The sequence below is a fragment of the Agelaius tricolor genome, unplaced genomic scaffold (assembly GCF_023055355.1).
Source record: "Agelaius tricolor isolate 1412-34295 unplaced genomic scaffold, bAgeTri1.0.p SCAF_3, whole genome shotgun sequence".
Classification (NCBI taxonomy): domain Eukaryota; kingdom Metazoa; phylum Chordata; class Aves; order Passeriformes; family Icteridae; genus Agelaius; species Agelaius tricolor.
The window spans coordinates 41,372,039-41,394,737 of NW_027269263.1; positions in this window are offsets into that span (position 1 = coordinate 41,372,039).

Here is a 22,699-nt window from a genome sequence, read left to right on the forward strand (position 1 = left end):
CTATAAATATTCAGAAATGTCACTAAACAATAAGAGTTATTTTCTTCCTGATCACTGAAGGCAATGTAGAAATTGGACTAATATGTGAACTGGGGAAAAAAAAAAAAGAGGCTTTTTACATATAAAATTATTTTAGTTTGACTGCTGTAAATACTCTGTTTTAGCATATCTACCATCTGTGGAGATGTGCAGAAGCATGGCTTTCCTATTTTGATTTGATTTAAGAAGTTTTCTGGCATTGAGCATCCAGTTCAACTTTTTATTCTACTCTAAAGGGAAGTAGGGGGTAACTAACACATATGAATACACTCTCTGAGACTGCAGGGCACAAAGCAAGAAGTCCTTTCTGTGAGCAGGGCAGTGCTACCCATAACATTCCTAGTGAGATTTCATGGGCTCATGGCTCACCATCACTTCCCTTCTTAAACAAGACACTATGTAGCTATTCAGTCCTTATGATTGCTGTTAGAAATGGGGCTGTTTTAGGAGTACCCAATTCACAAATAGTGCATTGGGAAGACCTATGACTTACACATATAGTGCAAAGTGCTACATTTTGATCTAAAAGTGATAAGACATATTTAGTACTCCAATGTAAGTTTATGGTCATTTAAAGTCACTTGGGAATATCAGCAGTGTGAAGGAGATTATTATTCTGTTTCATCCACAAAGACCAGCAAGGCTGTGAACAGTAGAAGTTTAGAATACACCTGGCCAGGGAGCTGGGCTATAATGCTGCAAATGGCTGTCTAAAATACCCTCTTGGCTTCCCTCTATTTCCTGTGGGGTGCAATTGATTTTGCCTTTCACTGGAGAGTGAGAGTGTCTGGTGAGGAAGCAGACATGGGCTTTCAAACTGTTCAAATGTATGATGGATCTTAATCATGGTATTATGACAGGTTAAGGGTTTAAGCCTGCACAGCTTGGAGATGATGAAGCTGCCTGGGGATTGCAACTCACTGCAGCATATTAGCACCTAAATCAGGGTTATGAGATTTTGGACCAGGAGAAAACTGAACAAAAAAAAAAGCAAGAGCAAAATGCCCTCTAGATTAAAGCAAAGGAAACAGTTTCATACATTTCTGCTTTTGGAGGTTGAGGATTGCTGATTGATTTCTTCATCTCCAGAGAAAGGGATAAGGGGTTTCCCTGTTTTTCTTTAGAGGGGAATAATATCACCTGTGCAGGATTCTCTCCTTTAGGCTGTGTCTGCAGTTCCTGTGACAGGGAACACAGCAGCTGTAGGATTTAGGATTCATTGCAGGACTCTTACAGGCACACTCCCAGGGGAAAGCAAGGGCCTTCACAGCCGTAGTCAGGGCTGGGATGAAGCACGTGGTGTCTCCACCAGGTCAAAGGGGGCTGCTACAGCAGACACTCCTTAGACTGTTGCCTGCTTTGCTGTGTTTTTAGTGAGCACAGCTAAGCTCTTAAGCCCCCCAAAAAGCTGTGTGAGCTGAGATCTGTGCATGAGTTTGGGCTCACACAAAGCACAGTGTGGGGTGCTCTTCCTGTAACAAGTTTCTCTTCCCTACCAGGGTGCCTTCCTGGGCTTCATATCCTTGGTGTCAGAGTTGCTTCAGTGCTAGGGGGACTGGTTACCAAAGGGCAAATTTATAGCAGATAACAACTGTGATATTTTCCAGCATGGTTTTAACAGCAGGTCCTGTGGTGTCCTCTTGCACACTGTGGATATCTATTTCCATATAAGTGTTTTGGGAAATTACTCCCCTCTGAGCTCTGTGTAGCTCACACAAAGACATGAGAGGTCCAGAGGAAGACAGTGTTTAGGATTTGCCTGTCTCCTCAGAATTTCCTATTTACTCATTTTATAGCATGTTTTCCCGAGCATTGGATAACTATATGTACACTTTTAGACTTGGCCAGGGAGAGCACATCAGGCAGCCTCATCACTGGATGGAGTATTTGATTTCAGTCTGGACAGGTCCTGGCTGTAATAGGAGCTGAGGAGAAAGGGGACAGGAGGAAAAAGAAGGCATTTCTTTTTCTCTGCATTAGTATCATGACAACTAGGAAGAAGGATGAAGGCATCGACCACCTTCAAATAAATGCAGAATTCAGGGTTAGGCCTTTTGCCATATTCACATGGCAGGAAAGGCAGCAGTAAGTAATATGCTTAATCACAGAAATTTGCTTTTTGGCAGAAGGAGGAGCTTGAACCTGTGGATCTGAAGCTGGGCAACCATTTTTATGTGGTAAGTGGGGTTGGGACTTATGACACATTTTCCTAAGTAATTCTATATTATCTGCATGTGAAACTGTCATGAAGGTGCAGTCATGAGTGATGTGTCCCAAATTGGATTGGAGAGGCTAATCTTACCCTTTGCTACAGTCTGAAAAGTGTAGGAATATAAGAGAAAAAGTGGATAGCAGAGGCTATTCAGAGCAATAGACATGTCTTGAAGGCTGTGGCAGTTATTCAAAGCAGCCATCAGTATGTCATTTTCAATTATTTTGAGAAAATGCAAACTACCCCAAAGCCCCTCCTAAAATATTAGGTGATCCCTTATGCACACTTGTACAGAGGTGCAATGCTGGTATTAAGGATGCCTTTGCAGGCAGCCAAAGAGGAGCACTGGGACCCCGGGAGGTCCTGGAGGACCAGTGTTGTGCTGCAAACAAAGTACAGCAGAGGAAGATTGGCAGACATTAGAGAATTACTGTCTGAGCTAACATCAATGGAGGCTTTGATGCAAGCCTCTTTCAGGGAATTACAATAAAAGGTAGAGTGACTGAAGATGAGGCAGGCTTAAACAGGCATTCAGATACGGTTACTGATAGAGATAAGAGACTTCGGGACCTTGAAAGCAAAGACCTGAAAAATAGATAATTTGGAGAATTGAGGGAGAAGAAATAACACTGGGTTGAAAGAAATCCCAGACCTGACTGACATAAAGAAGGAGGAACTCTTCAAAAAAGTGTTAAATTCCTGCAAAAGGAACTTTGGAGGGGGAGAGAGAGAGATTCTGGATATGTGTGGGTGGGATACCTCATACATACTGTAGAGAGCTACGGGCTTTTGCTCTACTACCCCTGGCTTTTGCACAATGCTGTATACCAGACCATACCAGTGAAAAGATAAAACTCAACAGCAATGATTAAACTCTGAAAAATTATAATCCCACTTAGATTCTATGACAAATGAGCACAGAGTTCAGCAGAGCAAGAGGGGAAGTATTGATCAGAGAAATAGGATGCCCAGGACTTAAGTGACACGAAGTGGCAAGTCCAAAGAGCCAGGACACTGAACTTGAAGCTTCCCATGGAAGGTATGGGAGCTGAGTGTCATGCTGCAGCACTGGGCCATGAGCTCCCTACCTCTGTTTTACCTGGGAGCCCACAGCCAACTCTTCAGGACAGACACACACTTGCTCTTTTTAATAGCACCAAGCATGGCTCATTTCCTTCTGCAAAAGTAAGACAGCCGAGAGTAGAGAAAGGGAAGAGGTCATGTCCAACCATATCTGCCCACAAATGAGGAGACCTGAGGTATTTCAACCTCACTTTTCCCAACCCAGAAGCACCATTCCCAGCACTGCTTTTCAATTTTCTATTAAAAAGTCATGGTCCCAAGAGCAGTGATTAAAATGTTAGCCTCTTCACTCCTGAACAAGTGCAGGTAATTTTAGGATACAGGTGTGTTCCTTCTTCATCCTTTTCTCTGGCCCAATAAATCCTGAGATTTGAAGGAGAGCTGCATCCCCTTGGACAGAAGGAAAAGTTGTGCAGGTTTTCCTCTGAGAATGTGACAGCCATTAGGTCAAGACACACTAAGATCTATTTCATTTCTGACAGAAAAGAAGGTTTGGAACATTTCTCTTTTATGAAACATGTAATTCTGTTGCTATGAGAATATCTGCTTCTAAGGGTCTCTGCAGTGAGACATCTGGTTTATATGCCAATAATAATTTACACCAATGTAAATAATTTTAAAAATACTTTCGTTAACCCAAGGTATACTTACACAGAGACTACTTGAATTGCAGTATTGGGTTGTTTTGAGTAAGTTCTTTCTAGGTTTAGGAAGATTTTTGGATTTTAGCAGCTTAAAATCCTTCCTTATCCACTGTTCCATTACCACCTTCCACCTTCAATAAAACTGAATAAATCACCATTTCCTGCACTTGGAGGCGTGTTTTGATGGGTGTTAAACAGGGTATACCACAGAGGTGTAAGCACTAAGTGTATTTAATTTGCAATTAGTTATTCCTATCTAGGCAAAACTGATGGATAAAGTAGTTTCAAAAGCTCACATTGTACACTAAAATTAACAGCTGATACTGAAGTAGTTCAGACCCTGGGTGAAAAACAACTAGGAGAGTTTAACAGAAATAAATGTGAAGGAATATGTGAGGAAATCATAGATGACTAAAAAGAGCAGGACAAAGAGCCTTACAGAAGCATTAAACAGAGTGAGGGGTTGACTTGCAGCTCTGTTAAGTTTCCTGGCATCCCAGCAAATTTCAAAATCAATAGAAACCTATCTTTAACTGACTTGAAACCTAACGAAGACAAATTTGATTTTGCCTCTCAAAGCCCTGTCTACTTGTTCTATATTGACATGGAGATATTCAGCAACGCACTAATGGCTAATAGGCTGGACTCTGCCTGATTAGTGGAAAGCAGGGAAACTGTGTCCAAGGGCACTAATTAGTAGTAGTAGGTAATTAGTAGGTAATATACAAAGAGGTGCAATTGTATAAAAGGTATGCCACTGCCCAGTGATGTAAAGGAAGTCCTAAAAGGACCTGAATTAAATGATTTAGAGAGGAGTCTTGGATTGCATGGATAATGGGATAAAGCATCACGAATATTAGATCAATAGGTATGGTTCCATTATAAATCTCCTTTGACTGGAGTCAAAGTTAACCACAATTCTTTGTGTTTTCAGCTTATACTTCTTTTCTGTGAAAGTCTTGTCACTTTTGCAGAAGTTAGCATAAAAATTCCATCTTGCAGGTACAATATATAGCAGGTTTGGAGAATGAAGTTACACAAAATATAAATTACATTTTAATGATGTTTGCTGACACACTTCTTTGCAGGCCGCTGTAATGAAAGAAATTAGGAAAGAATTCATGAAATTTATAGAAAATCCAGGGCTTAGTCAATTAAACCAAACTTCTGGCATTAGTATTTCAAACAAGTAAGGCTACTCACAAATCATTATATGACAAATGTGAACTCAGTGAGAAAAATCTTAATCAGCTCCTAAGGAATTTCTAGCATCTGCCTCCTGGGAAAAAGATACGATGCAAATTACATTTCTATACCAGAAAAAAAGTGGAAAAGATTTAATATAAAGGAACAAGCCAATAATACTGTGAACTGCTAGAAAGAAATAAATGAATCTTCTCACCATGGATATTATTTCAGACATGTCTACTGTCTCTCCTTATTCACTTGCAGAGGACTTGTAGTCCTCCATTTTAGCTATCATTTAAGCAGAGGAGTATGCCATCTTCAAGTCAAGTATTTAATGTAGAGCAGAACTGAGAAGAAGAACAAAAGTATTTGGAGCATTAATCCTCACCAACTGTGAGTGCAGCTGGATCATAACATGTCCCTGTGGAAAAGACCCCAGTACCAGACAGCCCAGGCAATTTATACATCTGTTCCTGTATCAGCTAATACTTCAACAGAATGAGAGAGCTAGAAGTCAATCTTAAACGTGACAGTCCTTTTTTCTATTTATGTCATAAATGCCAGTAAAGAGTAATTAAGTATGGATGTAGCTGGGCTCCAAACATCTCAGTGAGTCCTGGAGGGCATGCCAAGAACCAGTATGGAAATATTTGGACTATTTTGTGTGTAATTGATAAAATCAAGACCAGAACAAAACAACAAAAAAGACAAATACTTAGGATTTTGTAAAGACAGGAATGTTTTCCAAGCAGGGACACTGCTGTACCTCCAAAATGCAACATGCTCTTCTGCACCCTGAGAGGCAGATGGGCCCAAAGCCAAGCTGTCCATGCAGCACCTCTAAAGATAGCATGTATCATGCCTGCAGTCTGACCCATGAGCTCACCAATTTTCAGAACTCACAAAAAACAAGCAGAGAAGCAAGCACCATTGCCTTGGATCAAGAGTTCTCCCTGGACACCACTGTTCCTATTGTCATGTGTAGCTGGGACACACGTGGCTCCAGAAACATTTTAGTGGGGAGAGTACACAGCCCTCTGTGCTTCACACATGTCTTTTCCTTGTCCTAATGAACTGAATATTCATTGTTCCCATCTGCATGATGGGAAGAGGAGAGCTGAATCACAAGAGGCATTTCACTTCATCTGCCAGCAAGGGTGGTAGGCCACAGGTTTGAGCTACAAAGTTATTTGATGTGGACTGAAAACAGAATCTCACAGTTTAGTGATGGGGGTCAGCCACCGAGTGCTGCTACACCAGAGAGTATTTCTTCCTCCCTTCCATCCTGAGGCTGCTGCCAGCCTGATGACAGGAGCAGTGGCTTTGGGAGAGCAGTTGAGGTGGGAACCCCAGCCCCTTAGGCAGAAGCACCAGCTGGCCCTGGGAGTGGGAGACATCTTGATCCATCTCTGTTCCTGTGCGACTGGAAGGGAAAGTGTCACCTTTAAGACACACTCTCTCGTCAGTCCTTCCTCTTAACTATTTGAGACACATCCTTCCATCCTAAAATTGAGGCTATGCAATATTTACCGTCCCCATGTGGATCTGGCTGTAAAACTGTCGCTTACTGGATAGTGAAATTCTACCAAATCTTTAGCACAAGTACAAGCAGCCTCAGCATTGTTTTCCCATTTGCAGACAGGCTGAAACTGCACTTCTTTCATGCCATTTAAGGTGTTAACCAAATAAGCTTTTTACTGGCTTACCTTTAAAGCCAAAGCATTCACAACAAGTTCTGAATCCTGAATCTCAAATAATTTCCCAGGGCTTCCTTCATGCCCCAAATCTCAAATTACCTTCTAGCTAGCATAACTGCTGTCATTGAGCCTGATAAGTTTTTTGCTCTCAGCTCTTCATTTCCCTTAAATTTCAGAAGCAGTGCAGAAATGCAGGTGCAGGGTAAAACAAGCTTGATTTACTGTGGCAAATAATGCAAGGGATTCTTTCATGGATTATTCATTTTATACATTTATTATTGCAGTTGAATGCAATAATAATCTCATTCTTTAAAATTCACCTGAAGCTGCATTATTTGCAGTTTGCTGCATTAGAAAGTCAGAGAATCCAGGGCACTTACTGCATAATTTAAGCCTCTTTGTCACAAATTGGACAGGTTCTTACCCATTGGAATTATGGGGAAACAGATAATTAGCAAGATCTATGGTAACTTCAAGGTGGTTACTGGATGGGAGCTAACTTCTAGCAGATGCTACAGAGAGGGGCAGTGAAAACCTAATTAGTATTCAAAATACTTTAACCAAGGGATGTCACAGACAGTCTGGGCAAGAAGGGGATCTTACTCTTCCATCTAACTGTAAAGCTACATAAAATACCCATAAAAAAGATAATAGGCTATATTCTACACAAAAGAAGACAGCCATTGAATAAAGATGACACTTAATTGTCCATGCATCTTTCAGTGTTGGAGAATCTCTCTTTAACTTATCTGCATTCCACAAGCCTGTTTTGGGGACTGAAATTATGATGAGTTAATGGATCAGTTTTATTCATATCAAAGCCAGAAAACAGCAGAAAATTAAATTTTATCCATACATGGATACAGGAGAAATGATATCATGGTTAAAATGATGGTTATGCAACATGGCAATTAATTCAATACCTAAAGATAACAAAAGAAGGATTTCTGATGTTACAATGTGAAGACAGAGCAGAAGAAAATCCCACAAGAATAAGCATTAGAGACCTGGATGACTCCTTCATTTCTCATGGCTACCCCAAGATACCCTCTTTTGTTTACATTGATATAATAACATTATGTGAGGCAGATTATCTGGGTTAACAGTTACAGACTAGTACACAGTTTAAGACAATAATTATCTGACATTTTGCTACAGGTAGAGAAGGGATGAAAGGTTAGACTCAGTTTGACCATGCAGTTGGCCTGAAGAGATTTACAGGGATACTTTCATTAGTATGGTAATCTTTGTATCAGCACATAGTCCAAGGCATAGAGTGCTATTACAAGGTGAAATACGTGACTGGGAAAAGCCAGCTTGGATTCACCATGGGCAAATGACACCTAACAAACCTGGTTGTCTTCTAGGGCAAAGTAACCAGCTTGGTTGATGTGAAGCAAGTGGTGAACATTGCCAGTAAAGAGTATTTAAGTATGGATGTCTACCTGGATTTTGACGCTTTTTGATGCTGTTTCCCACAGTCCCCCCTGAAGACTCACGGATACATGAGGCTCTAGATAAGTGGTCTGTGCAGTGGATGGGGGACTAGCTGCCAGGCTGTACCCAGAGGATAGTGGTAAATGTTTCAAACTGGCAACCTGCCACAAGTTGGTTCCCCCAGGGATTGATATTGTGCCTGACACTGTTTCAGATTTTCATATGTGACACCAAACTGACTGGGGACGTGGACACTTCAGAAGGGGGAGGCACCCTGCGGAAAGGTCTGGACCTACTGGAAGACTGGGCTAACAAAAACATTATGAAGTCCAACAAGGACATGTGTAAGGTCTTGCACCTGGGAAAACATAATCCATGAGTGCAGCACAAGCTGGGATCTACCCAGCTGAGGAGCAGCCCAGTGAAAAGGGACCTGGGGATCCTGGTGGACAACAAGGTCCCCAGATGAGCAAATCGGGCTGCTGTGGCAGAGAAAGTGAACAGCATGCTGGGCTGCATCAAGGGCATCACCAGCCCTTACAACATTATAAAAAAGTTATTATCCCACTCTACTTAGAGCTTGTCAGGCCATATCAGGAATACCATGTTCAATTTTGGTGCGTGCTACACCAGAAGATGTGGACAGGTGGGAGACCATCCAGAGAAGAGGCTACAAAAGGACTGCAAAGCTTGGTGTGAGGAAAGGCTGAGTGAACTGGTTTTGTTCAGCCTCAAGAAGAGAAGGCTTAAAGGAGATCTTAGCACCATGTTCCAGTATTTAAAGGATGGCTATAGAAAAGATAGAGACCCTGTTTTTCCAAGGAATCTCATGGAAAAGGTGAGGGGTAACGGGTTACTTCTGGGGACATTCCAGTAGGGCACATGTCAGAGACTGAAATGGTTCATGCCTTAAATATTGTTATAAAGGATTTTGGCCCATTGTAACAAAAACTGTATAAAGAGGTTACAATCACCATGGTCCTACCCTCCCTGAAGACTGGAACTTTGGATTGTGAGTTAAGCTTCCTAGATAGATAAAGGGAACACTATTGTTCAATCATCTGTCTAGAGAGAAGTAAACAAGGCCGAGGAAAAGGAATGCATCCACAAGAAAGCCAGACCCAGCAGAAAATCATCCCTGGCTGGGGTTGTGGTGGGATAGGCTATAGCCCAGAGAGGCCAGGTTAACACCCATCCTCCCTTACACAAACTGGCTCATCTATGAAACCCCCAACCCCAGGAAGGCTACATTCATGTGAGAAGTGACATTCATGTGAGAAATGACATTCATGTGAGGAGCAGATGAGGGGGTGTCATCATCCATCAAACACCCCCTGAAATGCTCTCCAGACTTACTCCTGAGGCTTTGCTCCATAGGACTGCATGTGATGCAAAATGATGCAACAGATCCAGAGACTGCTGCCAGGGATGGTATCAAACTTGCCCCCTCCATCCCCCCTACAGGTGATATACCTGGGCATTTCTATCTGGCCTGAGCATATATTAATCAATCGCATTCTTTGTTTTTTGGGGGACCCTCACCACCAAGAAGACCAGCTGGAGAGATTAGGATGCCCAGGTGGAATCCACAGAGTGGGATTCACAGAGTGGTGATATTTCCTTTAATCTGTCTCTGTCACTATCTTTGTGTTCCCCCTTCCTCTTTTCTATTTCTTTCTATTTCTTTTTTCTCTCTCTTGCTCTCTCTCTCTCATTATTTACTATTAAATTAGATCTGTATTATTGACTTTGGCTATGGCCTCATTTGCACCTTAATTTGGGCAGAGGCATTTCTAAAAATTTTAAGAACTGGACTGTAACAGCACAAGAGGAACATTTTTCACAATGAGGATAAACAGGCATTGGAGTAACCTCCCCAAGGAGGTGGTAGATTCAGCTGGACAGACTGTTGGGCCATCTTGTCTAGACTGTGTTTTTTGCCAAGAAGGGTTGGACCAGATGATCCTTGAGGTCCCATCCAAGCTGGTATTCTATGATCCTGTGAAAGACCTTGCCTGCTCTCCACTTGCTGTAATCAAGGTCCAGGATCCATGAGGAGCTGCTAAAACAACAAAGGCTGAATGGTCCTAGTTTTCTTGCTCCTACAGGAATGCTTCCAAATGACACTGTTTCTAGCACAGGCAACACCTAAAAATGCAGGACCATATTAAATCCAAAATTATAGCCAGCTGAATATTAGTGTGGTGTATTTTTTCAAGCAAAGGCTATGCCCCCAAGGCTGTAGGGGAAAAAGGAATGGGCTATGTTCCCATACCACTGCCCATACTGTCACATACTAATCTTAGCTTACATGTTATAATTTGTTTACTCAACATCATCAAAATTCTGATTTAGATTACAGTAATGTAATTTTGGACTTCAAGATCATCATGTTCCCCTGCTTCAGGCCAAAGACAAAGAACATTTGGTTCCAAATCACTAATAGCTTTTGCTCAAAGGTCTGGCATAAAACAAATAAATATGCCAGAATGGCATTTATTTCCTGCTTGTATACAACAAATAAAGCCTCACTTGTTTAAAAGGAAACTTCATTAAAAAAATCTTCTAAAGCTTTCTTGTGAAGCTACACACAGTGACCTCCGGCAAAGGTAGACCAGCCATAGATAATTGAGTTCACAGATCTTGCAACAGATAAGACCTCCAAATTTTTAAATGTTTTTAGGCCAATTGCATTATTTACTCATTAGGAGTGGCTTGTATTTACAGAGATCACCATTCTGTGTGCACACAAGCTCATAGGGAGCAATGGAGTCTGCTTACCCCTCAGAGGCAGCTCTGCACCCCACTGCTCCCACAGGAGCAGGGTTGGGTGGGAAGGAGGGCAGAGGAGAGGGCACTGCCCTACTGCTACAGTGACATTGCTTGTTCCTCCATCTGCTCTTCAGCTTTGCCATCACTGTAATGTGATGTAATAATTTGAATAATAATTGTAATAATCCTACACCTGTGAGGGGATTTTTTTTTTAATATAAGGACTACATGGCACAGCCAAGGGAGCATTAAATTGAAGCAACATGAGGAAGGCTGGTAGGTGGTAGCATGGGGACATGGACTCTAAGGGTTTCCTCCCATCAGTTGTACAAGATCACTAAAGTTACCAAAACCCCCAAATTTAAAATATTCTAATTCAAAAGACATTGCAAAGTGACTTTATTTTCAGTTTTATTGTGAGATGTGAAGGTAAATAAATCACTGGGCTGGAAGAAAGGGCTTGTTTTGAGACCAAAATTGTGAGGATTACATTTATTGTGGCCAAAGAGTAGGGCAATTTGGACTATACAGGTCTGGTATTTTTGAAGGAGTCAAAAGACAACAGAGTCAACTAGGAAAAATAATTTAGATTTCAAGAAGGTTTGTTATATAGCAGTATATCAATGAGTTCACAGTCAAGAGAGAAGAAACTTTGTCCCTAGATGCTTTTTTTTGCGGGGGTGAATTGAAAGAAGCTACCACAAATGGGAGAAATCCAACAGAATGGAACAAAAGAGAACAGAAATAAGCAGATAATAACTAATATATTTTATGAAGTGAACATAACTGATAAGAGAGGCTAATAACATGTCTCTGGGAAACATATAATGGGAAGCTTTTTAAAAGTATAGTAGGAACAAATGAAATCCCAGCAATAATACAAGCTCATAACTAGAAATGATAATGCCATTAATAATGAGACAGGAAAAGGAAATGAAGGAGTCTACAATAAATAAATCCCTGTTCTGTTTTGAAATTAAAATAGAGGAATTTCTTTCACATGAAGATTATGAAGTTCTCAGTTAAGAGCTGAGAAAGATATTTTAAAAAACCAACGCTTGTATGGGGGATAATTGCTTCAAATCAGCAGGCCTGAGTAACTTATACCTGAAAATTCCAGCAAACTGATCTCAAAAGAGTTGTGAGATTATCCAGGTGTCTCTAGCGCAGGTAATCTTTAGGCAATCAGACCTAGATAAAATAGTACTAAACCAAGACAGGATTCAGTTAATTATGACAAAAAATATGATTTTCTAATAATCTCAAATCATGTGTGGGAATAATTAATTTCTTTGGTTTGGTTAAGCAGGCTTTTGTAAGGCATTTGTCTTATTACTGCCTGCCACAATTAATGCCCCCACACAACATCAATGAAGTGTGCATTAAATGGATTAAAGTCACGCTAATAGACAGACCTGTGCAACTTGGCACCAATAATCATCTATGAATGCAGATGTTTTACAGAATATTGTGTCATTCATTGGCACAGAAGTAAACAAAAATGCCACCACTGACAAAATGTTGACTAACATAATGATTGGCTTGACCACCCCCAAAAAAAACTGAGGTGTAATACAGAAAATATGAAATTACGAATAAAATACAAAAGGCAGATTTAAAGACTGGTAGAGGTACCCCTACTGTCAATAACTGTGACTAAGTTTTTAAATCTACAGTCTCCTTGGTTTTCTCATGTGCCTATCCCAAAGCACTGCTCAGAATGTATCATCCTCCATCCTAAGCAATGAAAAAATTGTAAAAATGCTCTCTGTGTGCCCTCTGCTCCCCTTCCCAGGATAGACAAAACAAAAAATGAAAGGGCAGCAGCCTGTTCTTTTTGAAGGTCTTCTGATGTGGGAGGGTAGAGTGCTGCTCTTTAAACCATTATCAGGATTCATTCCAGCAATCAAGATGAGAGATGCAGGTACCCTCTCTTCCAGGTAGGAAGACTCAATTCTGTAATTTCTTACCTAGTTTCTTAGGCACTACTTAAACATCAACAAGCCAACGTGGGATATCTATAAGGTATATTCAAACTCTATTGATTAAACTATCACATAATTTGGTGAAGACTGCAAAAATTCCAGGGTCAGGAGGCAGGATAGCTGCATTGTGCTAACTTGATTGCAAGCTATCACCAGCCACTAGGAAAAATGGATGGGCAGTACAGATCAAGAACTAGAGCCCAGGACTGGCACATAGTACATCTTGAGTAAACTTGGGGTTATTATCTTTCTCCCTTGCTCTCACATTCTGAAGGTGTTTGATGCTTTTTTTTTGGTGTTTTTTTTTTTGTTTGTTTTTTTCTTGGGTTTTGTTTGTTTGTTTGTTTTTGGTTTGTTTTGGTTTGGCTTTTGTTTGGGTTGGTTGGTTTGTTTTTGTTTTTTGTTTGTTGGGGTTTTGTTTGTTTTGGGTTTGGGGGTTTATTTTTGTTTGGTTTGTTGTATTTTGGTTTGATTTTGTTTGGTTGTTTGGTTTTGGCTTTTTTTGCAGATGGAGGAGTTTCATAAGGATGCTGGAATGGAGGATTTCTGTAGAATTGGGGGCAGGGAGTTGTAAGTCTAAATGAGACACAGCAAGAAGGAGTTTAACCCCATCTCCCACAGCCTAGTTTAGGCTGAGCTGCAGGTTCCCTTGAGAAAGGGAAGATGCCATCAGCTGCTGTGTTCTCATTCCAGCTGCACTGGAAAAGAAAAACCAGCTGGGATGACCCTGGCTGGATGCCAGGCCAAAGCCTCTCTGTTGCTTCTCTCCACAGTTGGACAGGGGAGAGAAAATATACCAGAGAGTTCATGGGTTGAGAGGAGGACAGGGAGAGATCACTCACCAAATTCTGTCAGGGGCAAAACAGACTCAAATTAGAGCTATTAATTGAATATATTACTAACAGGATCAGGCTAATCAAGATAATGAAAAATGAAATAAGATCTCAAAACCACTTTTCTTCTGTCCCGCCCCTCTTCCCAACTCCACCTCTTACCCCAGCCTTGCAGGGAGACAGGGAGTGAGGATTATGATCAGATTATCACTCCGTGCCATGGTTTAGTTGAGGTGCTAGGACTGGGTTGGATTCTATGGTCTTGAAGGTCTCTTCCAACCGAGTGATTCTGTGAATCCTGTAAATTCTGCAAATTCTTTATTCCAGTAAGGTCTTTGACTAAGCCTAGCATACTAGACATATGCAGCTATAAAATTCAAATGAGAGGTATGATGCATAAAACGTTCTGGCACATCTCTAATACTAAAAGTATGTTGAACAAAGATACCAGAAACTCAGAAAAGTATGGTGGTAGCGTAGTATTTCCACAAGCTTAACTTCTAATAAAAAAATAAAGTTTATGTAAAACTTTAAAGCAATAATCTTTCACTAACTCTCCCTCTCCACTAATATGTGGAATTCATCAATGGCTTTTAGAAACTGGCCAGCAAGAGGAAATGTTTTGCATGTAGTAACATGTATAAAAGCTCATACAACTTTAGCTGTCATGAACAAGTTCTAATTAAAAAGAAAATCAAGAAATGAGTAACACCTTACCTAAATGTCATCAGTTCAGATTAACATATGCTATTGAATCAACAGGTCTCACAAACAAATGTTAATAAAATTAACTGTAGAATGACTCATACCAGTGAGACAGATGAGTGAGTGTCAATATATAAATTTTGAGGAAGAGGAAAACAAAAACCACATGAAGCCTAAGGATCCAATCCAGAAAAGTTTTAATTTTCTCTAAGTTTGCAGTCATTAAAGAGAACTGAAGAGGTTCATTTCTTGGCTAAAATGAATTGCCATAAAATGTAACAGATGCCAAAATATCAGTGGGTTTTCAAAGCAATTGAAAACATTAATGAAAGAGACCATTAATTAACCACAGACCAGTCTCTGCTGTTGAGGCTCAGGAAATTCAAACTGAATAGAACAGAATATAAATATATCTATATCTATTTCAAATAGAAACTGAAGAAGCATCACTGGACTCTTTTCCTTACTGTTATACTCCAGTTTTTCCAAGATACAGGGGGAAATGAACACTCATTGTAATCTAATAGAAGCAATCTGAAGTTCTTGTTATGTTTCCTATCTCCTCAGAGTATCTATGTAATATTTCAATGAATTTTACTTCTAATAAAAGAAATGCAGATCAGGTGTCAGCTGAGATACCACAAGCTGTTTTCTGCTTTGCAAAGGGACAGGGCTTTCTACATAACTAATAGCACACCAAGCATGCACAAAGTAAGCTTCTTGGGAAGTAAACCATCCAAAAACAGTTTAACTATATCAAGATTACATACTCCAGGGATTTAGCTGAAGCAGAAGGATTTGCATGGTATGAAACTCCTGAGAAATCTCTCAACAAAAACATTTTTTCTTTCTTTCTTTCTTTCTTTCATGTGGTGTGTGGTCCAACAGCTGTTACTCAGTGTTTGGATTTTATTCAACAATCCAAATTATTGAAAGACACTTAGTATTCTGAAAGCCAGCTACATTCTTCACAAGCTCTGAATAATTTTTTAAAGAGTAGTCTCTGAGGAAATGGTTATTCAGAAGGGTTAGGTAGTGGTCTTTTTCTGTTGTTGAAAAGCCAAGAACTCATGCACAGATGAGGATGAGACTGTTTTCAAAAAGTGATGCAAGTATATATCTTTGCTGAGAATATTTATGCAGGATAACATGAAGGGAACGTTGTCCACACACCTTCAATTGCATTTTATTACTTATTCTAAAATCTGTAGGCATGGCAAAGTTGGTCAATAGTGCTTGATGCATTGGCATTCTTTGACAGGTCTGGATACCCAGTATAAGTGGGCATCGTTCACTTCCATTTGCTTTAGGTCATGTGTTATTCTCCAGTTCATAGCTTCATAAAGCTGTGGAACAGCCTTTCTCCAGGAGAACTTTTGAAAAAAGAACACAGTAAAAAGGATTAGATGTAGCCATAAGTATGATAAATGTCTTGCTAGAAACTACATTAAATAGCAGTGATATCAGCCCAGAGACGAGTTCTGCAACAGTCTTTTTGCAAACCTGAGTGGATAAATTATTCACCATGTGCTTGCTTTTCATGGACATCATTTAACAGAACATCCTATGTCACTAGTCATTTGCACTCCAAATACAGAAGACTTGTGTGTTGCTGCTTACCATTTCATCCCACTTACCTCATTCTCCAGACCTCCATTAAATGATGGGAAAAGAAATCAGCAAGCCCCGATGATGAAACCTAACAGAACCTACCAATTCCAGATGCTTGTGGAAAAAAAAGTTGTAGCAGGAAAAAAATAGCACTTTCTTTGACAGTGACAGAAAAGATTTGAAAATAGGAACAGAACATCTACTGACAGGATGACTCTATTATAGACTATGTGGGGATTTTTATCTCTAAGTTGCTTGCAGCAATACATCTCGTTCAGCTCCTCAGCCTCACTGATGCACCAAGCTTGACCCTGTGTCTTGGAAATGTACTCGCTATCAGTCAAGCTTGTTTGCATTAGTGTAGCCCACTTTTATTTATCATAGTAATATACTCCATTTATATTTATTGCATGCTGCCTCCTTTAGTTGAGCTTTGACCTGAGGTTGACCCAGATGTTTGTATATTGTACATGCAGGTACTGTTGCTTTTGTGGCTAACATTGACTGAAGAGCAGACCTGCAAAGAGACCTGGGGCCAGGCTACATGCAAAAAACCCCAGCAGAACAGACATATCAAATTGCACTTAAATCCTGCCAAATTATTTGCAACATCTCAAAAAATATTTTTAAGCCTCAAGGCTTTTATAACAATTATTTAATGCAGACTGTGTATTTTTTCAACTGCTGCCTATAACAGATCTTAGTTTGCACTGTAGCATGAAAATCATCACTAAAGCTATCTTGCTTCAGTGTTTCAAAGTAAAATGAGAAAGCTTCAGCCAGTAATGACAGTCTATAAACCCAGCAGGTTTTATTTGGCTCTGAAGCTTTATTTGGCTTTATTTGGCACCTAGCATACCTTCCCTGATGTATAAATAAAGAAACCAGACATACTTTTGTGTTCATGGCATTAAGCTACATGTGATCAAACCGTGTTGGTGCTGGCTGACCCCTCTTGCTTGGCGTGTGATTCATTCCCTTATGTGAGAGCACTGGCCTGGAAAGATGTGTCACATTAAAGAAGAACAAGAAATGCTCCATGCCCATTCTCTCTTTTTGGAAAGATTTCATAGCATTTATTTTCTGGGAAGCCTGCCTCCTGCTTCTTCCAAACCATGGCTATACAAGGACTATTGCTAGCAACCAAATCACTGAGACGTAAGGAGTTACCAGCTGGCAGATGAGCTGTGCTATCTATTTGCATAAATGTTCCTTGTCTGCTACAAGTGAGAAGTAAAATGTGTTAGCTAAAATAATGGAGGTGGTTTGTACTAGAAAGAAATACTTTATTTCATCAACCCTCATCTCAATGCTACTTACACAAAATAGCAACTGTGACCTTTGGAATGTTTTATGCTATGGATTAGGTGACATACACACACACATCAAGCCATTCCAGCTCAATGACAAGTGGAAACCTATGGAAATTAACTATAGAGACTCAGCTGCTTGAGTCTCTATAGCTTGGGTATCTCCTCATATCTGATATTTGGTTCAGCTTTTTGTGTCAAAAGTTAAAAGAAAGAGGTAGGCTTTGAAATTAGGAGAACTGAAGTAATTTGAAAATTTGAATAGGATTTCCATGTCCATAAATGGAATTGTTTATGGATTCAGGGACACAGGCAATACAACAGAGACTGGAGAACACAAACATGAGGTCATTTATTAAGATCATTCTCATAAGCTACAATGTCAAGCATCAGCTTTTCCCCCCCTCTGTTTGGAGTTCTTTATCTTGGCCTTATCTGAGCCCAGGAGGTTTGCTACTATAGGCTTGTAGATGGCTATTAGTAGATCTAAAGTGATTTTGTTATTTGATTTTCCACTCCTGTATATTTATCACTTTAATGTATTTGTTTGCTAAGTCCTTTCATAAACCAGTGCTTGGAAATATTAGTCAAAACAGCCTTGAGACTTCTCCCTCTGCACAATGGCTGATGTGGTATATGACTACAGCTACTGCAAGGACTTTAGGGCTTCACAAATGGACAGGATCTATAAAAGAAGTGAAAGGAAAAAGCAAAAGAGTGGAGACATTCAACTACTACAGCAATTTTCTTAAGTGAAATCCTAAGGGCCAGATTCTATGTCACTCCACATTGTGTGCACTTCAGTTACACCACTGGAAATTGCAAAGCAGATGTAATTTGCTTCCAGCTCACAGTACAGCAACACTTTACCAGATACTGCTGTTAGGGGCCACTGAAGAATCTACCAGAGGGGTTATTTCCCTCCTGTAAAGATGTGAAATGGTCTCCTGAAAGAAATGGTACAAGTTTTATTGAATGGACTTTCTCTCATTAAATGAGCACTGGGAAAGGCTTGAAAAAATATAGCAATCTGGCGACCTGGGAGTCTCCTCCAGCTCTAATTTCTGTGATCAAGGAGATGAAGGCTAGAGAAGGAATTGAATTATGCCTGAGGCACAAGGATTCCTGGAGCTGATCACCTCTCCCAGGAAAATGTCAGTCTAAAAGGTTTTCCAATACTTCTCACTAGCGGTTTTGACATGTGAAATTCAGGTGTTTCTCTGAACTCTAGCTGATGTTATTGATAATATTTATTATCACAAATGTCAAGATACTGTCCCAGTTGCTTCATTATTGAACATTTCTTACATGACCTTCCACATGATTATTAGTTTGCAGTGATTTGTGAAACTTCAGAGGGCCCAGCATGAGCATCCTGTGGTGACAGGACAGTAAATGATTAGAAATCCTCTATCTCCACCAGCCATATGGTCAGCTATACAAAGACATTTAATACAACTCTTTTGCTGTTGCTTTTACCCTGTTTTTTCTCTTTAATTTTTGATCCAAGCAGTTCAGGTTGAATGCTTGGGATGCCTTTCTCATAGGTTGTGGGGAGTTATATTCAGGTGTGTGCGATCTAGGGATCTCAGATACAGAAGGTTAGAAACCTACCTCTTCAGAAAGCCCTTTCAAACCAAAGGAGAAATGTGATCTCTTTCATTGGCCCCTTGACTCCAGACAATGCTACTGATATAGTGGTTGATTCCACTTTCTAAAGGTTCAGATACCCACTGAACACTTTGAAAATTCTGAGCAAACAACAAAGAAGGGGAAGGGAAAATGCTTCTTTCTGTGTCTTAAAATAGTATTTAACATTGTGGTAAGGAACTTGAGAATCTACTTCCACTCATCTTTTCTTTGAGATGGTCACGTGCACTTCTTCAAAGCTGGTGCTGAAACCACTGTCCACCTCGCTAGCATTTAACTCAATTTTGTTTCATTTGGGTTTCCATAACAAAAAAAAACAGGAGCCTTGGAGGAAAAACATATTTTGTGTATTTTAGGAAAACACCCTTAGTAATCTGAAATTTTTAAATCTTTATTTGCTTTCCTCATGTCCCAGCTTTCCTCATGTCCCAGCAATCTGCTCCACTGTTGCTAACACTGTCTGGTTGTAACAGATATTTTCACCTGTCTTTTATGGGTTTTTCTCAGATCTGACAAATATCTTAGAATCAGGAAAAGCACAAAGAGACATCTATTACTTTATGGTACTTCCTTAATTTTATCTATTATCAAAGCTTCACTAACTATGCCTCTATCTTTTTTGACAAGCTAATACAATCGACCTGCTACTTTAGCTCATCTACTATCAGGATGGGAATATCATGTTCCAATGAAATTGTTAACCATTAATAGGCACAGTGCTGAAATATTAATCCATTTTGTCTCTCCAGGGCGTTATAATCAACAGATCAAGTGGGACTTAAAATGTATGTGTGCAGATTGCCACAGTGCACAGCACATCACACTATGACTTAAAACATACTCTGAAGAGATCTCTCCTTTTCATATGTAATATGGAACTGGAATGAGAATTAGAGGCAGAATGTTTATCGATCTTTCACAAGAAGATGAAAATAAGATGTCTACTGCTACACTATCAACTGTTTTATTCTGCTACTCTGTAAGAAAAATAAGTTTTAAAGGAAATACCATATTGAACTTCCCACACAGATGACTTAAATTGAAAAAAAAACCTCCCACCGGCATGCATTATGCAGATTGCCTTATTCATGTCTGTCATATGCTGCTGCACAAACACCAGTCTTCTTGGCCTCAACTGTCTTGCCATTTGCCACCCCAGTCAGTAAAATAAATTCTAGTGTAATGCATGAACCTTCAGTGAGCTTCCACATTTCACAAAATCATAATAGCAGCTATGAAAAAGGCTGTCTTTCCTTAAAAGACTGAAACTACACTCTTTATACAGCCCAAAGGTGCTAGCTCTATCTCCAATATTGTGTGTCTGCCATTCACTTTCACTCTGGAAGGCCCCTCCTAAGGTATAAGCCAGAATCAGAATACCTGGTATGTTAGCTACATTATTTTGCTAATAGCTTTCATTTTGTTAAAGAAGACAGTGGCTACTAACACATAGCTTTGGCAATCTCTGTGTACCTCTAAGATGATTTTTATTTGATTCTTTGCAAAAACTGGATGAGGTGAACATCCTAGGGATGATAAACCAGAGATAGGAAAAGACTCTTTCTTTCCAGCTTTCATTTGTGCAAATTTTAAGGCAACCAGATAATGCTGCAAAAAATGAGGTCAGTCATGAAGAACATCACAATTTTAATGTTTTTTTGTCTTTCCTTTACCTGACAATGCCTTAGATGTGTTTAGATACCATTATTTCTGCAATGTCCACAAACACAGCTCTGATAATTAAAAGAGATTTCTTGCCCTTAACTGCTCATTTTCACAGTGAGTGTGTTAACATGAAGCATTACCCAGTTGTTAAGTCTAGGTATTGATTATTTCAAGCTGTACATGGACTAATATTGTTTTCCTTGTGGACAGACTAATGTATTTGTCCACAACAAAGGACAAACAGATGTACATCTTTTCTTCAGAGCTCAGAGATTAATTTTCAGAAAGGAACTAGACAAAATGATTTGCACTGCTGTTAAGCAGTTTCTTTCTGTGTTTTCTTTCTTCTCCCACTGAGGGGACCAGTGATAACACAATACTTCCTTTTTTGCCACAAGAAAAGTAGGGAGCAGCTGTTTCCATGGAGGAGGAAACAGGAGCTTTGTAGAATAAAGAAAGCTTGTGCACTTTTTATTAAAAACTGCACTTTACAACTGAAACATTATCTAAGGATGAAACCAGCTGATATGGCTATTTTGCTGGTTGTTAAAGAGTTTATACTACATTAAATTGACTCCCATGGGTTTAATTTTTCAGTGCTGTTACAATCACCAACCTCTCTTATTGAGAGGGTCAATAGGCACAATGTGAAGTCTTGTAAATCATTGTCTTGCTATTTTTGTAATATATAATGTGACCCTTTCACACACCTTAAAAATTATAAACCAGAGCACACACTGTATATCAAACAAATAAATCAGCTGCTATAAATACAGTCTTTCTTTTGGTTCTGGAAACATTAATTCTACTGCATTTCATATGTTTTAAATTGTTTTTGGCTTCAGAGGCAAAATCTGCTTTTGTGCTCAGAAAGCAAAGGCCCTGGACGTAATCTATTTTAAAAGCTTAATAGAGAAAAAGTGACCCTGAAAGCACATTTTAAAGTTATTCCACTAAAAGCCTTAGAACTATAAATGTTAAATAAATTAAGTCATTATACTGAAAAAAAAAAATCTGGTCAGTTGATAGAAACTTCTAAATGAAATTTTAAAAAGGGATAGAACAAATGAGAATTAAACATAACAGTGACCTGATAACCTATTTAGTGTTCCAGGGATGCTTTTTTTTACAGGTGTATTTACCAGCCATGCTTCCCATGCAAACTGAAATTCCTCATGTGACATCTAGGAAAACTGAGTCACTGAAGAATATATTTTATAATGGAAAACTGTAGTGTTATGAGGAAAAACTTGTTTTAAACAGGAGACTAATTACTCAGCTGCCCAGAAAAAACAGATGGTTTTCCCTCATATTCTTGTGCAGTTTCCTTCATGCCTTTTACCACCTGCATTAAAGCATATTGGTTCATGCCTACAGTCTTCTGCATCAGCCAATAGTGAGAAATAGATGTTCTTGGTCATGCTTAGTATCCAAGTCCTAAAGGTCACACTTCTCCTAGTCCTCACAGTTTCTTTCTCTGCCAATGGAGGAAAAGGCACTGATCTGAGGCATTTGAATATGTTAGAAAGGGAAAATATCAGAACTAAGGTGATAAAGCTTTTTAGAAGAAAGAGCTGCAAAAGTTCTGAGACCTGTGAGGTTTTGTGTTTCTGCTGTGCCAAGTACAACCTGCAGAAGAGGTTTCTCAAACACCTCTCAGTCACAGTCCACAATAAAGTGACTTTGGCTTGGGACACAGGCAATTTGGATGGAGGAAAGCAGAAAATGTATTCATAGAACAGATGTCCTACACAATGCTAGCAAATTCCATGTGGTGGAGCTAAACCAGTGATGAGATGCCCCTTGAGTTTCAGCTGGTGAGTGTTCTACAAAGGCTTCATAGCTGCATTCCTGGATGAACAGATCAT